This window comes from Mustela putorius, unplaced genomic scaffold (genome assembly GCF_011764305.1).
Source record: "Mustela putorius furo isolate JIRA1106 unplaced genomic scaffold, ASM1176430v1.1 tig00000031_pilon_pilon_pilon, whole genome shotgun sequence".
Taxonomy (NCBI): Eukaryota; Metazoa; Chordata; class Mammalia; order Carnivora; family Mustelidae; genus Mustela; species Mustela putorius.
The window spans coordinates 4481457-4491291 of NW_025421260.1; the positions used below are offsets into that span (position 1 = coordinate 4481457).

The window sequence follows — 9835 nt, forward strand, 5'->3', positions numbered from 1 at the left end:
AACTGTCCATTTAAAAAAAGAACTCAATTATTCAGTGTTACTGTTCTTAATGGAATATATGTGAAATGTCCTATGTAGAAAATTGATTAACAGAAGAGAAATTTAGTTCAAAACAAATAGGTCCAATTTGAATTTTCAACTCATAGAAATCCATGTCTACAGACAAATGACTTAGACTTTCTATGGATTTTAATATTTTTTAAAGATTTTAATTATTCGAGAGAGAAAGAGAGAGCACATGCATGCACACATGAATGGTAGGGAAGGGCAGAGGCAGAGGGCTAGAGAGAATCTCAAGCCAACTCCACAATGAGCACAGAGCCTGACTTGGGACTCAATCCCAGGACCCTGAGATCATGACCTGAGCTGAGATTAGGAGCTGGACATTCAACAGACTGAGCCACTCAGGCACCCCTGAATTTTAATATTCTAAATGTAAATTTTAATATTCCAAGCTCTAAGATTGTTAGTCTGTATGGTATGTTTTCCTTTGTAAACAGTTGAAAGGAAATGGATATATATCTCCACGGATATATATATGATCAACAGGTAAGTTTCAACTATTCAAAGTTGAACATGCTTCTTGGCAAAGTTTCTGGAATTTTCATGTTGGGTGCATATCTATAATCCTCCTACTATGCTCATACTAAAATACTGACAGCAGAGATAAAACAATTAGAATACAAAACTATCATCAAGGAACTGGTAATCTCTCATGATGGCTAAAACAGCAAAAAACTACAAGTGAAATATAATAAAACATTCATAAGACAGGTAAAATATCCTCAGAAGATTCATCGTCTCAGTCGTATACTTCTGAATGTTTGGCAGCAACTGAAATACCCCCAAGCCAGTCTCCTCTGCCATTTCTAGTTCAGGTACATTTTGTTGTGTTAAATGACCGCAAATACCAGACCCTGCTACTGTCCATGTGGACGTAGACTGCAGGAACTCATCATTAGAAATCCTGGCTTACTGCTTAACATAGAGTGATGCTGGAATTTAAATTCAGATGAAAAAAAGAACAGCCACTTATTTAATAAACCTTTAATACACATTTACCACAATATTTACTCACATGGAAGTGAAGTCACTGTAAACCTTAGCTACAGCATTGTCCATAGTACTTGTTTTTTTTTTCTTTTTTATCAAAACAAGAACATTAGTTCCTAGAACTATATAATGATAGTTTTGAATGTTTTAAATCCATGGAAGAAGCTAAGGCGTGGGAGACAAAGAGAAAATGTGGGGAAAATCTAAACTATTTTGTGACAATAAAGTGATTGCAGAAAAACAAAGAATCCATTTTTTTGTTCATGAATAAATGGAAAGAAGCAGATCATTTGGAAGAAGTGTAAGGGAACACTTCGAATGCAGTCATGTTTTGTGTTTAGCCTATTTATACAGGGTATAAATACAGGTTATAAGTCACAAAGCACTCCTTAGAACTGATGAGGCCTGGCCTTTCCAAGCCTTCAGCATCACAATGAAAACACTGCTGTTAGCTGTTAAAAAGACAATGAAGTTGTAGAATTTAGGTGTTGATAATAAACTTCCCCTTAACAGTTATGGAACAAAATATCTGCTTACAAGGCCTACCACTCAGACTGGCCACATAAATTTTCCAGTTACATCTCTTTGGGCTCTTAAATTTTTACCTTTTGTTTTTGTACTTTTAAATCAGGTGGTTTATCTTCTTAATTCTTGACAGTATTTGAATTGACAAGATGTCCAATGTCTGAAAAAGAATGTTCCTTTATTTGTGTTGTGGCTTTTTTCTAGTTAAGCAGAAAAGACAATATAGAATCCTTCAGCTCTAGTGATTGACAGATTTGTTAAGGTGTGTGTTTCAGTGTGTGGAAGAGGGATTATCGTTTGTTTCTACAAAGGTAAGCATGTCATTTAAGTAGGTCAGTAAACAGGGAGATTTTATGGGGGTTACCGGAATTGTCCAACTTCAGTAGGTAAAAAAATTCCAGCTTAGAAATGACAAAGCCTATGGATCCATCATGAAGACAGCTGAAAAGAATGAATTGGCCATATCACGGTTCAGTTTGGCAGCTCCATGAAGAAATACATGTTGTTACATTTGTTTCAGAGAGAAGAAGCTTCATTTAATTCTTGTAGAGAATGACAACTTTTGTTGTATGTTTTCACTTTCCAACTTTGTTTTAGAACATGAAGTCCTTCAGGTATAAAAATGAAAGGACACTGAATCAAAAAAATTAATGAGCATGAACAATTAAACCTATCAGTGAGGTGTTATGAACTGCTTGATAATGGCAATAAAGGAATCATATGTGCTTTCCAATTCCTTCAGAATCAAAAACTGCTATTCAGGTGTCAATTCTGAGTTATTGGGGCAATAATGCTTATCTATTTTACTTAATGAATATAGGAATGACTATTTTCTATAACCAATTCAGTGCTGAAAGAATGATATAATAGAGGAAACAGAAATATCTTTTATTTTTAAAGCTGGAAACTGACCAAAGATTTCTTTTTCTTTTTTATCTTGTGCAAGTATTTGTAAATTATCAAACAAATATGTTCATTTTAAATTCTGTAATAAAATAGTCTTTATAGGAGGCACATAATTATCCAGAGGCACTGTAAGACAGTACTGTTTTTAATATTTTATATGGTATATACCAAAAACTTGAACATATTCCATGAAAAAAATAGTCTCAAAAAATAGTCTCTGTTTTTCATATGTATGAATCCATAAGCTGAAGAAAATAAAGTTTGTTTTGTATTGATGTTTTGTACTCTTTTTTTTTTTTTTTTTTTTTTTGGACACCATTACATTCTGCTCAGTTCTAAGTACATTATTCTGTGGAGGATTAATTTTCTATGTCTGGGTCAATAGAAAGCTTTCTGGTTCAAATATTTATTTCACAGTTACTTTATTGAAGACAGGCAATGTTTTCTGTGATGCCCATACCAGTGGAAACTCAAAAGAGTACTAGAGAAAAAAACATTGCCAAGGTTAAAGTGGCTAGTTCCTAAACTAATAATTACACAGTTAATGACATTAAGGCACTGTCACCATTCTAGTGATTAATAGCACTATTTTAGCTTAGATGAGAGGTTAGTATAATTCTTTATAGTTCTTTGTATTAAAATAAGTGCTGGCTGGAGAGAACCAGTAACTTTTCCTTAAAAAAATTTCTTAAACTTGGGTTCTATTTAATGTATGCATGAAGATTTGTGAATCTCTAAAAGAATTGCCTTATATTCCATAGTTTCCCCACTATCATAGCAAAAGCATATAACTATATGCTTAACATCTATTTCTTTAATTAAATAGAAACTAGACAATAGGAAGTTAAAAATTCAAAGATCTGCTTTTTGAAATGATTGTATAGGTTACAATATTAATATCTGATAAAATAGGCAATATATAATGAAAAATAGAAGAAAACTGAATTTTTAATGGTTTAAAGAAATTATTTATCAGAGTCCACCAGGAGAACATTAAAATAAATTGCCAAAAAGATGCTTAATAACTTATTGCACATGGGATAATCTGCCATTTGGGTAAAATTTCTTATCATTCATAACTGTGTTCCCTTCCAAACTACAAGTAACACAAAATATGTGCATTTGGCAAAAACAACTCATTGCTAAATCTTCTAATTACCATTTCTAGAATGTTTTTAAAAAACAAAACTTACATCACCTCTATCATTTTCCTTCATAACAGTAATCACATTAATCCATGATGTTTTATTCTTTACTCATCATTTTATTCCTGTGTTAATGAAACTCGTATGTACGATAGACTTTTAGATACATGAATATATCAGCTTTTTTATTTTTAAAAAATCTGTTATTTTAGATATCTAACATGAACACAGATGAATAGTCTAAAATAAATATCTTTCATGCACACAAAATTTGCTTCTGCATCTTTCCAGAAATTTGTAATTATAGTAGAACATTTTTTTTCCAACAATTTAATTCATGGATTTTACTTTTCCAGATTTACTTAGGAAGACTGTGAAAGATACTGCAATAGAGAAGACAAATTCAATATAAGATAATAGATGGGTTTCTGGAGGGGCGGTGGGTGGGAGGGATGAATAACTGGGTGATGGGCATTAAGGAGAGCACTAAGGCAATGAACAGTGGCTGTTATTTGTAACTGATGAATCACTAAATTCTAACCCTGAAACTAATAATATACGTTAACTAACCTGAATTTAAATTTAAATTTCTTTTTTAAAAATTAATGGGTGATAACTTGAAAAAGGAGAACAAATTAAAGGGATTCTATATAATCCATGTTAAAATCCAGGCAAATTTTAAAACAATCTTTGGGGAGGGTATGTGATTTGGTGAGTGCTGTGAAGTGTGTAAACCTGGTGATTCACAGACCTGTACCCCTGGGGATAAAAATATATGTTTATAAAAAAAAAAAAAAAAAAAAAAAAAAAACAATCTTTGATAGAGTGAAAAATATTTGATACTTTATTATTTTTTATATAAGAATATAAAATTACTTTCCTAAATTTAGAAATTGAAACTTTAGTGGTTTCCAAATGCTATTCAAGGGGACCAGCTATAGCAGAATGATCAGCGCAATTTTTAAAAATGTAACTTCTGGAGGCACCTGGGTGGCTCAGTTGGTTAAGCATCTGCCTTTGGCTCAGGTCACAATCCTGGGGTTCTGGGATCAAGCCCAATGTCAGGCACCCTGATCAGCAGGGCATTTGTCTCTTCCTCTCCCTTGACTCTCCCCATCTTGTGCTCTCTTAAATAAATAAATAAATAAATAAGATGTTTTTTTTAAAAGTGTAATTCCTCGCCTGCCCCCATGATTTAATATACTGAGTTAGATCAGGGCTTCTACAAATTCTAATGATTCTTAAGTATTCTGATTCCCAGATTTAAAAATTATTGTACTATTTACTCTCATAACTTCTTTCAAATTAAAATGCTATATAAATTTAAAATGTCTTGTTAAATTTGTCCACATTTTCTTTTGTATACATTGTTATTGTTCAACTTATCTTAAAGCAGCATGTGATTATAAAAGATTTTTTTTTCAATATTCGCAATGATTTGATTCAATATTCCTAGAAAATGTGTCTTGGCTCTCATGTTGGTAGGAATAGGAATGCCTTGCTTCTGGATCAGCATACATTACATGACTCCTGTGAGGAAAGCCATGTGTCTGTCTTTGGGGAGACAGGTGGGATCTAGTCCCAGTTTTGGGCACCAGGCCAAATGAGCCTAACATGACCCTGTTCCATGTTGGGAACTGCTTAACCCTGGTCTACTTCCCCTACTTCATCACCTACAAGTACAGCAACCTGAGTATACCACCTTCTGGAAATGCATATAGGCTAGGGTCACCCAGTTCTTTGTGCAGCCATGCAAGATGCTGTCCTTGGCCATTTTTTTTCCCCACCTGGGAGGTAGCATCTATGATTTCATTGGAGAGTTCATGAAATGAGAGTGGATGAAACAGTGGCCTAAAACTTGTCATGTCCTTGAATGCAGACATGGAGGAGCACAAGATCATGGTTGCTGCTCTGGGCTGGACCAACCCCGAGCTCACTGTGTCCTGCTGAAATCCCCTTTGGGTTGAAGCTCTGGGCTTTTGAGTTTGACTGATGTATATCCTGACGAGCAATGATTCCAACATCAGTCTGGTCCATTACATTGTTGTATGTGCGTAGGTTTGGATGATAACATGCTATGACCTAGTTTTCTGCCAGCAGTACTTCTACTGATGTTCCCTAGCAACTACAACACCTTTGTCACAGAGACCTTCATCCACGTCTGTTCCTTGGGCAGCTGGACAGCACTGTGGTAGTGACAAGACTGCTGATCCTCAGCACCCTGGCTTTCTATGTCACTGTTGTCAACATTAACTCTTAGGTATGGTCTACCAGACACTAACATACCCCTTCCCTGCTTCCAGGTTTTAGTGAAATAAACAGTATTTGTAAAGTTAAAGAATAAAAATAATAATTTAAAAAAATGACTCAAGAGATTTCACTCACTACCTGGCAATATTTTTCAATGTCAATAATCACTTTGTTTGCTATATTATAAAAATAAACACATTACTTCTTCATACACCTACTTTTACATACAGACAATAGGCCTAGTTGGGCTCTCCCCATGTTTTCTTTCTGAAAGAAAAAAAAAAAAAAAAGCTGCCAAGGAATGGGCTGTCTGCTGCACTCAGTTGAATAAGTCAATATAGTCTGTCTAGATGTCATCATCTTTGTGACTTTTAAAGCAAATTAAAAAATTATTGATTAATAAAACAATTTGAGACAGTGGTGCATATAGGGTTTAGAGGGAAGTAAGAGTTACTGTCACATAATAGGGGAAAGTTATTGAAATCAATTGATGGGGGTTAGAACCAAGCAATCTGCTTTTATGAATTTAGGAAAACTGTATAATGTGGATCTTAATAATCTCCTTAAGAAAATTAAGTGAGTCTTACATGTGAAAACACACAAATATTATCCAGAATGGGGGGTCCTGGCATTTAACCATCATTATCACGTTATATAGGCAATCTGTTGTGTCGTGTGTGTCGGAGAGAAAACCTGCAAACTTAATCCAAGAGGAAAAGCAGTTTGTAGCTCAGCATGAATGTTTTCAGTATTATGTGGTTGTCCACTGTACATCATCAATGTCAGCTTTAGGGTAGAATATGCTTCAACCTTTTGTGACTATTGTTATGTCATCAGTGATGAGAACTTAGAATTATGTTTCCATACATTTATCAAATAATGCCAAACAGTAATATTTGCTTAATGAATATTTAACGATCTAATATTGGTGGCAACAATTTGACATTGAACTTCTTATGCACAAAGATGCGATGCTTTAAAAAAATGATTGCGTTATAATCTATTTAATACATATATATCTAGAGCTTATGGTTTTTCCTTCACAGAAAAAGGCAGAGTGCTGCATATTTGGACATTTGATTGCCACATTTTTGGATTATTTATTTTTATTTTTTTAAATTTACCTACTTATTTTGGATGATAAGTCCATGTGTTCCAAGTATTTGTTGAACAGATCTAGTTGAAATAAAATTTTTTATATTTCTAAGAAATGCTGTTTTTTAAACTTATAATTAATGTCAGAATGGATTTAATCACAATATCCCACAATTAGAAATAATTATTTGATAGTGAATACTTCAGCTCTGAATCAAATATGAGATTTGACTCGTTCTCTATTCTAACAATTCTGTATTTCTCCTCTGTATCTCAGTGGGTACAAGTAAGATATTTAACTTTGTATGTTATCAGAGAAACTCCATATTAATTCTTTAGGCCATTGCCATTGAAAAAATATTAAAATGTGAAATAAAGGTTATTACTGTGACAAAGAGGAGCTCTGAACATTGATAGCCATTTGGGTTTAATATTGTTAAATGAGGCCACATTACTGCTCTAACAGTTGGCTGTCTAATAAGCTGGAATATCTCATCAGGAATATTATAACAAGATGTGCTCTGAAGAGTCTGTTGGAAAACAATCACTCGATAGAGCTCATTTAAGGTTCAGTACCATCACCCTCATTTGCCTCTTCTATTGTGCCTATTTCTGCAGGGTTAGCAATGAGAATGAAGCATCACACCCTTATCAGTCTCTGGCACCCTGACTTCATCAGGGTTTTGATTAGTCCCCACAGGAGGTATGTTTTACTGAAAGATATCACGATTATCAACAAAAAGAAGCAGGATGGCAAATGAAGTTGGGAGAAATTGCTCAAATACAGAATGGAAATATAAAGCTTATTAATTCAGTGACATTTCAGAGTCTGTTAAGCACCGGCCATCAAAGCACTGAGTATGTTATATTTAAGCATTTCAGGGTCCAGTCTCAAGGTTTTTGTGATTCTAAAACTATCTTTTGGATATATCATTATTTTTTTAAAATACAAAGGCACATAAAAATATACTACCTGGAGATACATACATACATATATATATACACACATACACACACACACATACACACACACACACATATAATTTACCATTTAACTTAGAATAAACAATAGTGACTTTTCCCCTTTAAATTGGGATATCCGATATTCATCAGAATAAAAATACACTCATTGTAAATAAGTGCTTCTTATATAAAACTCTATATGCAGGACTACAAATTTGAGTCATTTTTAGAATGTTTCAGATTACAGATTTCTGTGCAATATTAATTAGAAAAAATATAAAAATTTCAATATCAATTATGATACTGCCATAGATCTTGTAAAAAGAATCTTTCCATTGAGAAGTTACATGTAATTTCAGTGACTCATAATATACTATTTAGGATTTATATTCCATTACCTCTTTCAGGTTACTTTACATAAAACCCTGCATATTGTAGTAGTGTGCAAATTAAGTTTCCAGAAATCTAATACATAGTGTGTTTCTACTTTCAAGGATGAACAAAAACCTATGCATTAAAAATGCATGCTATTCCACTGAAATTTTAAGAGGTTTTTCCTTTTTGGTGTGTTTTATCATTCCCAAAAGTGCAGTGAAGATGTTTGGTTTGAGATTAATAATATCTCTTGCATTTTCAAGACTGCTTTAAAACTTCCTAGTGTGCAATCTTCATATTTTGTTGATACATCCCTGGAAGAATGCCAGTTCTGCATAAATGAACCAAATTCATTATTTCTGATTCACTGAATCTGACATGAAACTATGTATTCAGTAATATCTAAGTGCCTACTACGTACCATTTATGTTTAACACTGGAGATTCCAGATATGGAGAAACACAGACTTTTGTTCTGAGGGAGCTTGCTGCTATTAGACGACAGTGAGTGATCAAATAACACACTAATGAAATGGTGATTGCAGACTGAGAAAAAAACAGTAAAAACAAAAAAAGCAAAAATAGATGAGGATTTATTACAAAAATTTTTAAAAGCTTCTGAGGGAATGATGCTTGAGCTGCTTTCTAAAGAACGAAGGCATTTAACTAGGTGAAGTGTCAGTGGGCAATGTGCAAGGGGAAGCATTACAGAGGGAGAAATTAGGACAAAAATCCTGTGATGTGCGGAAGCATGGTACACTTGAGCTACTTAAAGAAGTCTGTGCATCCTGGCAGCAAAGGAAATGGAGAGTGAACTTCTATACAACTTTCAAAAAGTATGGTTATTAAGCTAAAAGGAGAAATGAGAAATGAGATGACTCTAGGCAGAACTTGCCATCATGTGTTTGAGGGTGTAGTTTTATTCTTCTCAGAAAACTGAAGAGACGTGAGCATATCTGAAGGTCAATGGGACAGACAGTGTAGAGAGACTGATGGAATGCATAAGAAAGACAATATGGTTGTTAAGATAAATTTTCCAGGAAGAAGGTAAAGAATAGAATCCAGTGAGCAAATGGAGGGCATGACTTTTGTAAGAAATAGGATCGATTTCTTCTTTCATAGCAGAGAGGGGAGCCTGGTGGATTCATGGCTACAGTTCCTTCATGACAGTGGGCACCAAGCCTAATGGCTTGACATCCTGGCTCACTTGTCCTGGGGTAATACGAGTCTAGCCTGTAAGATCTCTGCTCGCCTGGACTGAGGGTTGCTAAACAAAGAAACTGCTGTTTCATGACTTGTTTGGATATTTTTTATAGAGATAAATGTTTTCATTCCACAAACATTAACTCTCTCTGATTCCTAATTATGTCCAGCATTTCATGGAAGGACATTAAGAGTTAATAAGATGCTATGATAAGATACTCTATATTTCAAAAAGAAAGCATATATTTGTAAAAAATGGCCATTCCCCTTTGAACTAAACATTTTAGTCACATCTTTTCTTTCTTCCTGGAGTTATTAAAT

The 9835-nt window shown here is 33.9% G+C and overlaps 1 pseudogene; it reads left to right on the forward strand.

The window, feature by feature from the left end:
- Positions 1 to 5243: 5243 nt before the first annotated feature.
- On the forward strand, positions 5244 to 5889 carry LOC101691614 (annotated as a pseudogene).
- The last annotated feature ends 3946 nt before the right edge of the window (positions 5890 to 9835 follow it).